Here is a 14,137-nt window from a genome sequence, read left to right as displayed (position 1 = left end):
GGCCTACTGCAATTTTCAAATCGCAGGAGGTACAATATTTGTTTGCAGAGATGTCCTGGCCTACACATCATCTTCTACAGACTTAAGAAAACATCTTTGTTTGGTACAGATCCCTGCAAAAATCACACCATAATCATTTTAATACGTTTTTCAATAAAAATGAGAATAATGATGTAAAAATGATAATTCCCTCTAATGTCGCAAATCATATCGCAATTGCAATATCAGTCAAAATAATCGGAAATAGATATTTTTTTCAAAATCATTCAGCCCGACTTGCTATAGCTTTTACAATCTATTTTAAAGTCCTTCTACTTATTTACAAAGCTCTGATGGCTGATGTAAAACCAGATGTCATTTAAAGTCCAGGTTTGACGCTGTGACCTGAACACTTGAGCCTCCTGGGTTTGTTGGACATGGAGAAGCTTGGTCCTCCTGCAGACAGCTCCTCAGCAGTTGAGATGCATCGATGGTTGTTCAAGTGACTGAGTGAAGTTCCTCTTACACTGGCCGCACCAGTATGGTTTCTCTCCGGTGTGGATGCGTTTGTGTTGCTTCAATGTACCTGGGTCACTAAAACTTCTCCCGCAATGGTCACATGTATATGGTTTCTCCCCAGTGTGGGTACGGTAATGGAGTCTGTATGACCACAACCTACTGAATCTTTTCCCACAATGATCACAGCAATGTGGTTTCTCTCCAGTGTGGATACGTTTATGTTCTATGAGGGTACGTAATGCAGTGAAACTTTTCTGACACTGTTGGCACTGGTAGGGGTTTCTCTCCGGTGTGAACGCGCAGATGTTTTGTTAAGTTAGATGCACAGCTGAAAGATTTGCCGCAGTCCTGACAGAAGTATGGTTTCTCTCCTGTATGAACTCTCTGATGCTTCTGTAAGGTATAGTGTGTTGCGAATGCTTTGTCACAGTGCTGACAGGAGTAAGGTTTCTCTCCTGTATAAACTCTCTGACTCTTCTTTAAGCGCTGAAGTCCTGTGAATGCTGTGTCACATTTGGGTCCGTTGGTGTCTCTCTGTTTCAATAAAGAAAACATTTAAAGAAAGAGATCAGGACAGAGAGACAGACAGTGTTGGGGGGGGGGTATATTTAACACTTAACTACTACCTCTAACATAATACTATTAGCTATGAATAGGGAGGTCAAACGTACAACATAGAAGAACATATTATTAAACATAAGGGTGATGTTATAGTAAATAAATCGGTTTAATATTTTCATTTTTTCCTAAAAATACAAACGTGAAACATAATTATGAATGAGACCATCAAATTAAAATTGACATTGTTTATGAAACCTAAAAACCTTTAATCTATTTTCAGGTGAAGGAATATCTTATCAGTTCAAGCTGAAATCCACTAGACAAAACCCAAATAAAAGCATTTACACTGAAAACATCTTTGTCTTAAAATATATTATTGAAATTAAATTGATATACATCACAAGGTGGCCTTGGCATATATCAGATACCCATTTATTTTATTTGTGCCTATATTACTAAAGTAGAATTAATTAGACCGGTTGGCATACAGTGACACTCCATGAAAATTATACAGTTTATAATTTTATATTATGTTGGATCATGCAAACTAACTTTGATTGTGTGGAATACTTTTTTTAAGAGCACAGCTGAAGCTAGGATTATTAAACAATGTGTGATTTCAACAAAATTATTAAATATCCGCAGCAGTGTTAACCACCGGACATAACCGTCTGATGATGAGCTGGATTCAATCAGAATGATTGCCCGCTCGGTCAGGAGTTTGGCTGTTTGTGCGTACGCCGTTTGAGAGTGCACTTTTCTCTAAATGTCACATCTCATAAGAAAATAGTGATATGGTAAAGTAAGTTAATTTACTGCATGAACACCATATAGTATTGATTATTGTTGTGGGGGGAAAAAGATAGCCTCGCCCTCAAAATCGTACTGGCGATGATCTGTTTCCATCGGACATGAGTGATTACAAGGAAGTTGAGAGGGGCAAAATTTAAAACCAAAAGTTTCTAGGCAAGGAAACGTTTGATTTGTTGTTTATTGGTCAGATACTAGTATGTATGACGAGATAGATGCATCATAAGATGTTAAAATATGTTTTTTCAAAAATCACGAAAACGGTTTGACCTCCCTACTATGAAACCATTTGATACCTGACACACAGCATATACTGTCTATCCTGTGGTATGTACTGTGTAGTATTATCTGTAATATCATAACATAACACAATAGATATATGGCTTCATATGTACATTGTGATGTCATAGCATTATTATTTCATCCATACCTGGTCAGCAGCAGCAGCAGCTGATGAACTGGCCTAGAGAGAGAGAGAGAGAGAAGAGAGAGAGAGGAGAGAGAGAGAGAGAGAGAGAGAGAGAGAGAGAGAGAGAGAGAGAGAGAGAGAGAGAGAGAGAGAGAGAGAGAGAGAGAGAGAGAGAGAGAGAGAGAGATCATTTAGATCTCATCACAAAATTCAGACAAACAGAAAAGCTAACGGTCTAAAGTTACCAACAGATTAACATCAATATTACAACAGTGATATTTTTTTCTCACCTCTTCTGAAGAATTCATTTTGCCTCCTTGGTGGCAAACACCAAATTCAACACAGCTGAACTGAGACAAAACGGCCAACAATGATCCGTTCCTCCTCCACTAGATGCTTCTCTTCTCCGCCGATCAGCTCTGACATCATCAAACAGAGACAGTCCGTAAGACAGGGGCTGCGGTCGAATAGTCAAAAAAATACCTCCTAACTCTATTCCTAACCACTTTTCCTTGACCTCGTTGAAAAACATCATGAGGTCAAGGGACGATGTGAAGGAGAATTCATAAGGGCTTAGGAAAAGACAACCGCGGTGCTTAGAGAGTCCGACTGCACTGACACTAGGCCACGTAATTATGCGACGGCGGATGTTAATGACGTGGATCTGCTGTGTGAAACTACAATGCTCCGAAGATGGACTACTACAGTAAAAGCACATCATAGATACTTGGCCCTGTGCGTTCTTACCGTGTTGTTTCATGCAGGCTGTATAAACGTGGACGACCCGGTGAAAAATATCGCTTCATCACCAAGGTTGGAATTGAAATAAAAAGGAATATAGGCTACCAGTCACAAAAGTGAAACGAAATGGTTGCTCACATTTAGAATGGTTGCTCACGTTCGCCCTCCTGTCCACTCATATTTATCCTTATTCATTGTATGAATCCCAATTAGTATGACTGTATGAAAATAATTGTTAAATTCATGCAAGATAGGCATAACATGTTAGGCCTACAAATCTACTACTGTACATATCATCATTCTTAAGTTTCAAACATGTTGAATTAAAAACATCATCTGGCTAAAAACGTCTCATATCCCATTTTCTTGAAAGACGGACTTCTGTGTTATGGTCGATATGCTGATTATGATCTGATTATAAGCCTATGCATATAATAGCTTAAGAACCACCACACAACTCAGTAAACACCTTGAAATGTTGACTTTATTGTGCTTTGAATTTGTTATGGCTGATACAGGCCTTTATTACAGTAAGGCAAGGGCTTCAGCATCTGTGCAAAAAATAAAGAATTATATTCCTAAAGGCTGCAATACAACAACGCTCAGAATGAAGAAATAACTAATGCAAACTGAGCAGAGGTTACGCTACAACGTTAACTTCACTTTGATCATTTTACAGCAGCAACGCAACGTTTATAGTTCTCCTCTGGGTTTAACATATTGTTGAAAGTTCAAAACATATTAGCAAGTTATGGCATAAGATGGAAAATGCTTAATAAGCAACGGTAACTTGCGTGTTGATCTGCGTCCCTTGTCGGTCATGATCGTTTGTTTTCGTGAACGGCCGATTGTTGCGTCGCAAGGAATTGTGGGGCGGCAATATCTCCTTTCCTTTCGTAAAGGATGGTCCAGTGTATCCTATGCTAAAGGAGCTAAGTAAGGAAGCATTGAAGCACCTTTCCTTAGCATTTAGAGAATTCGAACAGCTCTTATTATGGCTGCCACTTAGGTACTTCCGGGTCATTTCACTCAGTTAGGAACCTTCCTAAGCAAAAAGACTATTCGACCGCAGCCAGGGATCCCCCACAAAAACAGGAAATATTAAGGTTTCATTAATGTGAATGTAAAACAATAAAGTGCTGCTATCCAACAGACAGCGTCTCATATAAGATTAGGGCTGCAACTAACGATTATTTTCATTGTCGATTAATCTGATTAGTTGTTTGGTCTATAAAATGTCAGAAAATGGTGAAAAATGTGGATCAGTGTTTCCCAAAGCCCAAGATGACGTCCTCAAATGTCTTGTTTTGTCCACAACCCAAAGATATTCAGTTTACTGTCATAGAGGAGTAAAGAAACCAGAAAATATTCACATTTAAGAAGAATTTTAACTTATTTTTCTTAAATTCTCTCAAATTACTTAAACCGATTAAGCGATTATCAAAATAGTTGGCGATTAATTTAATATTTGACAACTAATCGATTAATCGTTGCAGCTCTAATTCCCAGCCAGCCACAGGCGAGTCTGCAACTGGACTGTATTGCAATTTGGGACAACTAGCAATTTAAACCACTAGATGTCAGCAAAGAGGCACTCCCCAGCCAGCAGGATGATAGAATATCTGCACTAATTTAATGTTCCCAGCACCATACTGTATCTGCAATGGTTTTATTATCTATAGTGATATAAGCTATTGATTATCCTAAAGCTTACCCAACCACTACTTTGTGACAAGATGCTCCATTAAAATGCCTCTGCATCAGTTTGACTGAGCGGAGCCAAGAGGGTTTTGTTCCGATTTGATTTGGGAAACAGACAAATAAATAAAGTAAATAATGTTAGACACTTTGCCATAGCTTAGTGTTTCAGTGAATTGACCCCCTGCACACAGTGAGTAATAACTGGCTGAGTTTTAAGCTACAGGGAGGACTGGACTATCCAAACAGCAAATGGAAAGACAGGCTGGCCTGATAATTATATAAATCAACTAGACGTGACTGGTCTCTTCATGTTGGAGCCGGGCCTGTTTGGGCGTAAAGACATTTCTGGTGTGCAGATATCTATGGAAGCCCATTTCCACCAGTGTGATGAAAAAAAAAGATCCTATAAGTCATTATAATGAGAAACTTTCTCAAAATAATGACTTAGTATCTCAAAGATACTAACTCATTATTTTGAGAAAGTTTCTCATTGTTTTGAGATATTAAGTCATTATTTTGAGATATTAAGTCATTATTTTGAGATACTAAGTCATTATTTTGAGATATTAAGTCATTATTTTGAGATACTAAGTCATTATTTTGAGAAGGTTTCTCATTATAATGACTTACAGGACCGTTATTTTCGTCACACTGGAGGAAACGGGCTTCCGTAGCTCTCCACGCAGCAGCAGCGCAGCACACAGGGAGCGGAGCTGCAGGACCAGCCTGCAGCAACAAGCAGCCGGACGGGACAAACTAGCTGAGACTGTTTGTCCAAACCTAGAAAACACACGTTTGATAACTTCTGATACTTCATCTTGACTTGTTCAATTAAACATTTGGATATTATCTATAGCCTACTAGCCTTTGTAGCCTGTTGGTGGATTTCTACCAACTACGAAACCGACTTCGATTAAGAAACAGAAAGTTAGGCGCACTAGTTCAGAAAGCTTCTGTTTAGCTACCGAGTTTTCCGGTTAGCATGGTAGCTAACGGCAGCGACAGATAAAACTTTTCCTGATATAAAACAAGTTTCTTCCATTCCTCCAGACTGCAGCTCATCAGGTCAAAGAGTTGCAGCCAGTTGCAGAAAGTCTGTGTGTCCCGTTGGTGTGTTCATATTGTTGAGCTCCTACCTGAAGCAGTCCGAGAGCAGTGAGCCTGAGCCGCTTCTTCAGGCTTTTCCCTGGTCGCCAACGCCTCTATCTGACCTGGAGTCAGCTGCTCTCCACGCCGCTCCAGCAACCACAACCATGAACATCTACCGCAGGACTAACACAGTAGTAGCCTAGCATAACACATCCGAGCTAAGACAGCGACCCGCTGACTTTAAACGGCTGGGCTGCTTACAGCTTTACAGTTTTTAACCCGGACTACTATCAGGAACTACTAAGTCAGATAAACCAGGAAGACGGAGCGGGAAACTTCTTTTATCTCCTTATTCTACTCTCGTCAACAGTCGGCCGCCATGCTGCTTTATAAGGGTGATACTAAACGCGCCCATGGTGCATTGCGCGAACAACCAGAGCCGAGTGGAGCCGAAGTGCCTTTTTTTTTTTCAATCTTTATTGAAAAAACATTAAATACAAACACTGCAGACGTGCTCAGCATAGTAGTATTCAAAGAAACAAGGATATGAATTTAAATAAACAAATACAAGTAATAATAGTAATTATGTACCCCCCAGTTGGGGTAAATAAACTTCATTAATATAATTAATTAATTAAATTATGATAAAAAAAAACCAAAAAACCCATGTTATTCTTCTTTAAAGCGTTCACCGTACAGTTTGACAGTTTTATTACTTTTTTTAGTGTTTATAAGTTTGAGAGTCTTATTATATATTCATTAAATTCACATAAAAATCTAGTGAAATTGGGGGTAACTTCTGCTATTTTGCATTTATGGATGTGAAATTTACCATATAGAATCAATAAGTTTACAATATTTATCCTGTTCAAAATGTGTAATGACATTTTCACACTCATTTTTAATATTATGATTGTGGAGCCGAAGTGGCGAACGGAGCGTCCTTATAACGGTGACGTCACTGAGTCCAGCCAGGTTGCCTTTTGCCTGAAGACTGTAACGTTTGTTTAGTTCAGTAAATTGACAGTCGCTGTTGTGATGTTGAATATTTTGTGGAATTGTAATATCCTGCTGTCCTTTGTGGTTTGAAATATTAAGTGATTCAAAAGGCTTTCATGAGTTTTGTGGTGAAGTGCTGGGCCCTGAGGCAGAATGCGCTACCCGGGGTCGCTTGCTCTTAGGAGGGGGGTGGGAGGGTGGAGAGTCTACCCAGCTGGAAGGAGGAGGAGAGGCTGGACGTTTCCTGTCCGACGGTTTGACTTGGTCACTGGCAGTGGTGGAAGAAGTACTCCGATCTTAAAGTAAAAGTCTTAGAGTAAAAGTCCTGCATTCAAAATGTTACTTAAGTAAAAGTACAAAAGTATTAGCATCAAAATGTACTCAAAGCAACAAAAGTAAAAGTCCTCATTATGCAGAATGGCCCATTTCAGAATAATACAGTATATATTATATTATTGAATTATAATTATTGATGCATTAATGTGTAAGCATCACTTTAATGTTGCAGCTGGAAAAGGTGGGGCTGATTTCCACTACTTTATATACCGCTGGGTAGCTTACAGTAATCTATTATAATACATCACAATTTATTAGTTGATTATATTTTGTATTAATAATCTGAATCTGCAAAGTAACTAGTAACTTAAGTTGTCAAATAAAGGTAGTGGAGTAAAAAGTACAATATTTCCCTCTGAAATGTAGTGGAGTAGAAGTATAAAGTAGCATAAAATGGTAATATTCAAGTAAATAATAATAATAATAATAATAACTTAGATTTAGAAACACAAGGACACTTTACACAGTGAAGCAGACAAAACAGAACAGAAAATAATAATAGCAATAGTTGCTGGGGATGGGAGAGACTAGAGGCCATAGGCCTTGGTGAACAGGTGGGTTTTCAGGATTTTTTTAAAAGTGTCCAGAGATGGAGCGAAAGTACCTCAAAATTGTACTTAAGTACTTAAGTTCTAGAGGCTTTAGTGTTTGCTCTGCTTGCAAAGTGTCATATTCACATAGTGGAGGAGGGGCTAGATTGTGTAAAATCTTGAAAACAAGACACCCATTTGAATAAAATCTAAAATTCTAAAAGGTGCTTCTGCAGTGTATTGTAGTGATAATATTGGATGGGCTTGCTATCCAGTATTTTTAAAGCGTGTTTGTGTAAGGATTGCAGAGGTTTACGGAGCGTTTCTCCAGCTTGATCCCAGATATCACACTGTAGGACACAATACTTTCTTCACCTGTGGGATTTGATCAGATCAGAGTTCCTCTTTACAGAACAGAACAAACAGCGTTTAGTGGAGGTTTTAATCTAAAACACCTTGCAGGACCAGGAGAGGAGACATCTTTAGTATGGGAATAGTGTGCATGTGTGTGTGTGTGTGTGTGTGTGTGTGTGTGTGTCTGTGTGTGTGTGTGTGTGTGTACAATATAACTCTTGTGTATTTGTCACTGTAGCTTTAATCACGAAAAGCAATGAAGCAACAATGAAATTTATTGACATAACCTGTTTTATTCAGTTTCATGACTACAGACATTAAAACTTATGATTTACCAAATATAATAATGAAAAAAAAAAAAAATCTTCCAACAAAACTAATGCATTTGATAATCAACGTAAAAAAGGACGATCTATTAACAGTTTAATGAACAGGGATGTAACAACTTAAAATTGTTTAAAAATAATGAATATACAAATGAAGATGTCTTTTCGATGAAACGTTTTCCAAGAATACTGGATAAAAAAAATAACATAATAATTCAACAGAGGAAAAAAAATTCAAGTACAAACATTATCATTAATATTCTGTTTCAGCTTCCTTAATGTCTTGAGTTTGGAATTGTCAATATAGCTATAGAAAAAATGAAAATGTATTTATAATTTCAGAATTGCTCTTTTATTTTCTCTGGTATTATGTCACTTTAATATTTCAACTTACCATATTATATTTATATTATATTTATTATATTTTTTTGTATATATGGTACTGGAACCTACGTATATCTGGGTGGCTTTGGGTGGGGCAGTAAAAGGGGAGGTGGTATATGTGGGGGTGAGGGTAGTGGAGGGGTGGCTACTAAGGGAGGTCAGGTCTGTAAAATGAATGTATCAGTTCCATTAATTAATTTAGTTATTAATAGTACTAATATTATTAGCCTAGTACATATATATATACAGTATATATATATATATTTGTTCTCCTTTTTTCTTTCCCATCATCAGTTTCTATATTTTGTATATTGTGTTATATGGTACAACCAATGTTAAAAAAAAAAAAAAAAGTCTTGGTAAATAGAAAAAAAATATATTGTTTGATCATTAGGCTTTATTCAACTGTGAATTACAAAAGTTTATGGTATGCACAGCAGCAGGCTGAGAAACAAACGCTTTTGAAACGCTAAACTGTTTTTGGTTGGTGAAGCCCGAACGAGGCCACCGGGCAAATTTTCTCCTGTCCATCTTCTACGGATTTGCCATTTTCTCACACAGAGAATGGAATGATGCACATCAGTATTCATTCAGGGTGTTTCATTAACCATCTATGGTTAATTGTGGGAGTTAGGGGCAGAGTAAGAGGCTCGTGCATGTGTGCAAATGTTCAAGTTGATTGTGATTTATACAGTGAAAACTGCATATCGGTGTGTGTGTGTGTGTGTGCGTGTTTTATAAATCTGATTATTTTTGTCTATACGTAGTTTTCCTCTTTTGTGCACACATAACCTTTTAGTGCGGAATCTGTGCACAGTTTTCTAAATGAGGCCCGAGGTTTGGTATTGTGACCTGAACACTCGAGCTTCCTGGGTTGGTTGGACAGAGAGAAGCTTGTTCCTCCTGCAGACAGTGGAGGCGCTCTTCAGCAGTTCAGATGCACCGGTGTTTCTTCAAGTTAAATGACCGAGAGAAATGTTTCTTACACTGGTCACACCAGTACGGTTTCTCTCCGGTGTGAATACGCTGGTGTTGGATGTATGTACTTGGCTGACGGAAACTCTTCCCACATTGGTCACAGTGGTATGGTTTCTCCCCAGTGTGGATACGCTGGTGTGCCCTGTATGCGGTTGAAAATCTGAAACTCCTCCCACATTGGACACAGTGATATGGTTTCTCCCCAGTATGGACACGCTGGTGTACTGACAAATCGGACGATGAAGTGAAATTTTGCTTACATTGTGGACAGTGGTAGGGTTTCTCTCCGGTGTGAATGCGTCGATGTCTTGTTAGGTGACTTAAGTGTGTGAACGATTTCCCACAGTACTGACAGGAGTACGGTTTCTCTCCTGTGTGAACTCTCTGGTGGGTCTTCAAGTTTTCAAGTCTGGTGAATGCTTTGTCACACTGCTGACAGCGGTGGCGTTTGGGTCTGTTGGTGTCTCTCTGTTTCCATAGAGAAAGACATAAAGAGAGATCAGGACAGAGGGACAGAATGTAGTGGCGCTAGCAGACAGGTTTAACACTTAATTGCTACTGACATATAATACTATCAGCTATGAAACCATATAAATGACAGACACAACATATGTATCTTGTGGTATGCACTGTGTAGTATCACATGTACTGTCATAACATGTCCCACATCACACAATAAATATGATGTCATAGCATTTTAATTTCATCCAGACCTGGACAACAGCAGCAGCTGATGGACTGGGCTGAGAGAGAGAGATACAGAGAGAGAGAGAGAGAGAGAGAGAGAGAGAGAGAGAGAGAGAGAGAGAGAGAGAGAGAGAATCGCAAACAATCATATGTATTGTCAAATGTCACATTAAGATATAAAAAGAGGTTAATGTTTCCAACAGATTAACATGAATATTACAGCAGTGATATTTTTTCTAACCTCTTCTGAAGAATTCATTTTGCCTCCTTAGTGGTGAACACCAAATTCAACACAGCTGTCCTGAACTGAGACAAAATGAGACTGAGACAATGTTCCTCTCCTCCTCCGCCAGATGCTCCTCTTCCCGTCATTCAGCTCTGACATCATCAAACAGAGACAGTCGGTAAGACAGGGAACACCCACAAAAACCGCAATAATAGCAATAAAGCTGCTGACCAGCTGACCAGCAGTGATTGTTGGGTCCAAGCAGCTATATGAAGACTTAAACCTATTGAGGAAATATTAAGGTTTCATTGGTGTTAACATAACTGAGTTGTTTTGAGCAGATTTCTTCACAGACTCTCTGAGATAGTGTCACATCTGAACTATTGACCCATCTCAAAACTGCTATTCCTGTCAAAAGTCCTACAAAAAGTTGTTTATAATCAAATGACAAAGTCCATCTACAAGTACAAAAAAAACTGTTTAAAAAAATTCCAATCTGATTTAATATCGGGTCACAGCACTGAGACTGCTACTCAGTGTCAAATCACCTCCACTTAGCTGCTGATGCTGCTCATTGCCCAATCTTAGTCCTGCTGGACCTCAGTGTGGCTTTTGACACTGTGGATCATAACATTTGACTTGACTGCCTTAAGAATTATGTTGGAATTAACGGCTTGGCTCTTGACTGTTTCAGAACTCTCTGACAGTGACAGGCATTCCTCTGTTGCATTAGGTAACTTCATTTCCTCCTCTGCCAAACTTAGCTGTGGTGTACCCAAAGGTTCAATTCTGGGTCCTATTCTATTCTCAATTTACATGCTCCCTCTTAGGTCTGAACGATTTTGAAAAAATATCTGATTGCGATTATTTTGACTGATATTGCAATTGCGATATGATTTGCGATATTAGAGGGAATGATAATTTTTCATTCTCATTTTCACTGAAAAACTTATTAAAATGATTATGGTGTGATTTTTGTACAGCACAAGCAGACAGTCAAACTACATACAGTATACATCAAATAAAAATTAAATCTGTTGGATAAGACCTCATCCAATCAATAGCCGTTTAAAATTACAGTGCAAATGTTTTGTCAGTAATAGATTTTGATCCAAAAATAGTATTCCAACAGCTTTACTATGATCAACATCAGACATTTCAGTTACAGCTGTTATGGCTGAATTTTCTTTGCCATAGGCAAGATGATTCGCAGAAATGAACACTCATTCCTTTCCATGTTCTCCCATATCTGGCTGCTCACTATACTCTCCAATATCATACTGTTGGTAAAACACTAATAAGTCCACTGTTGTCTGGGGAAGTAGTTAACTAGGATTGCCCTACAGTGCAAATGTACTATAAGGTACAACATTCCTGTATTATCTTTATTTACATATTTCACATAGGGCTGGGCAATATGGTTGAAATCAATATCACGATAATGATAATGATTTTTCTTGATATCAATATATATCACGGTATGGTTCATGTATGCAAAATCACGTTAAATAATCAAATTAATGTTCATCTCATTTAACCGAATGGTAATGTTAGGTGTGATGTCAAACAAAACAGAAATATTCAAATAATATTCCTACCATACCTCATTTTCTGAGAGTTTTTAAGTAAAATTTGCTTGTCATCATCAATTCAGACAGCAGAAATGTGTGTCACGATATCAAAATATCTTCATATCATCACGATATGATTCCACTGAAAGACGATAAACGATAATATTGAATTATCACCCAGCCCTAATTTCACATACATGTTAAACAGTTTCACACGTCTTAAAAAAAAATGTTTTCAGCTTTGCTCCATCAGCCTGAGGTTTAAGGCAGAGGATGCCATCAGTAAGTTTATGGTTATCAGTTGAAGAAGTGAGAAGCCTACACAGCAAATGTTCCAGTGTAAATAAGAGTTGATTCTTCAATGGCAATTGTCCACCCATAGAGCTGATATTGCTGGTCAAAATCATCTAAAGTGTTAAATTAACTCTGATGGGTGTGGACTGATAGAAATACTGGCATCATGTTGATTTACACAGATGCTTTAATGAAGTAAGAAAAGAAGAAGAAAGCAGGTCTACAGTGTTTAAATCATGTCTATGTAGGCCTGTTTCAGTGCTAGGAAGTCTTCCATCTTTGAGCCCACTCAGTTTTTTTGTTTTTGTTTTTTTTTATTCACTACTGATTAGGGCTGGGCAATATATCGATATTGTATCGATATCGTGATATGAGACTAGATATCGTCTTAGATTTTGGATATCGTAATATCATGATGTCTTTTCCTGGTTTTAAAGGCTGCATTACAGTAAAGTGATTTCATTTTCTGAACTTACCAGACTGTTCTAGTTGTTCTATTATTTGCCTTTACCCACTTCGTCATTATATCCACATTACTGATGATTATTTATCAAAAATCTCATTGTGTAAACATTTTGTGAAAGCACCAATAGTCATCCCTACAATATTGGCGCAATATCGATATCGAGGTATTTGGTCAAAAATATCGTGATATTTGATTTTGTCCATATCGCCCAGCCCTACTACTGATTTGTTCCAATGTGTCTTTCATGATCAATAGTACTTAGATATTTGGGGATGTTGACAATTTAAACCACTAGATGTCAGCAGAGAGCCACTCTCCAGCCAGCAGGACGACAGAACGGTCCATTACATACCTTTACTTATTTCATGGGACAGACATACTGGTGTGTTTCCAGTACAGAAATACCATACCTGTACTGGTCATACTGGACCACTAGAGTACGAGAAAAAGTTAAAGCCTGCTTCACGATCTGATAAGATTTCCCTATACACCCCCAACACACACACACTCACAGTCAATACCATGTTTGTCCTCCAATCTAAAACTCCTTTCTGCGCCTTTGGTCCTACCCGAAGCAGTCCGAGGGCCGTGAGCCTGAGCCGCTTCTTCAGGCTTTTCCCTGCTCGCCAAACGCCTCTATCTGACCTGGAGTCTGCTGCTCTCCACGCCGCTCCAACAAGCGCAACCATGCACATCTACCGTAGGACTAACGCAGTAGTAGCCTAGCATAACACATCAAGCACAAAGTTAGCACCGAAGAAACGCGCTCATTTTAAACGGCTGGGCTGCTTACAGCTTTACAGCTTTTAACCCGGACTGCTATCAGGAGCTACTAGACTCAGATAAACCAGGAAGACCGAGCGGGAAATCTCTTGTTCCTCTCGTCAACGGTAAGCCGCCATGTTGCTCGACACGCTTCTTCTTCGTCTTCCTTTTCTTTGCAGCAGACTAGCGGGCTTAGGCGTGCTGCCGCCCTCCACAGGAAGCCAAAGTTACTGCTCTTATGAGATTGAATGGGATTGAATCCACGGGTAAAATCTTCATGAAACTGATTCTATTTCTTTTTCCAACCCAGCTGACCGCCCATCACAGGGAGAACTCAAAGACTCAGTATTAATCTTTACCTCGCATTAGTACAATGCAGGATAAACCAATCGAAAGAGTGCCAGCTTATAAA

General features: G+C 38.6%; 1 pseudogene; it reads right to left on the bottom strand.

Moving 5' to 3' along the window:
- Nucleotides 1-338: 338 nt before the first annotated feature.
- Nucleotides 339-13,596, bottom strand: LOC139641163 (zinc finger protein 135-like; annotated as a pseudogene).
- Nucleotides 13,597-14,137: the final 541 nt, after the last annotated feature.

This window comes from Centroberyx affinis, unplaced genomic scaffold (genome assembly GCF_046629955.1).
Source record: "Centroberyx affinis isolate AG114_WGS23_722 - 3 ecotype Tasmania unplaced genomic scaffold, CSIRO-AGI_Caff_v1 ptg000028l_1, whole genome shotgun sequence".
Lineage (NCBI taxonomy): Eukaryota > Metazoa > Chordata > Actinopteri > Beryciformes > Berycidae > Centroberyx > Centroberyx affinis.
The sequence above is the reverse complement of the archived record's forward strand: the minus strand, read 5'-3'. Positions and strand labels throughout refer to the sequence as shown.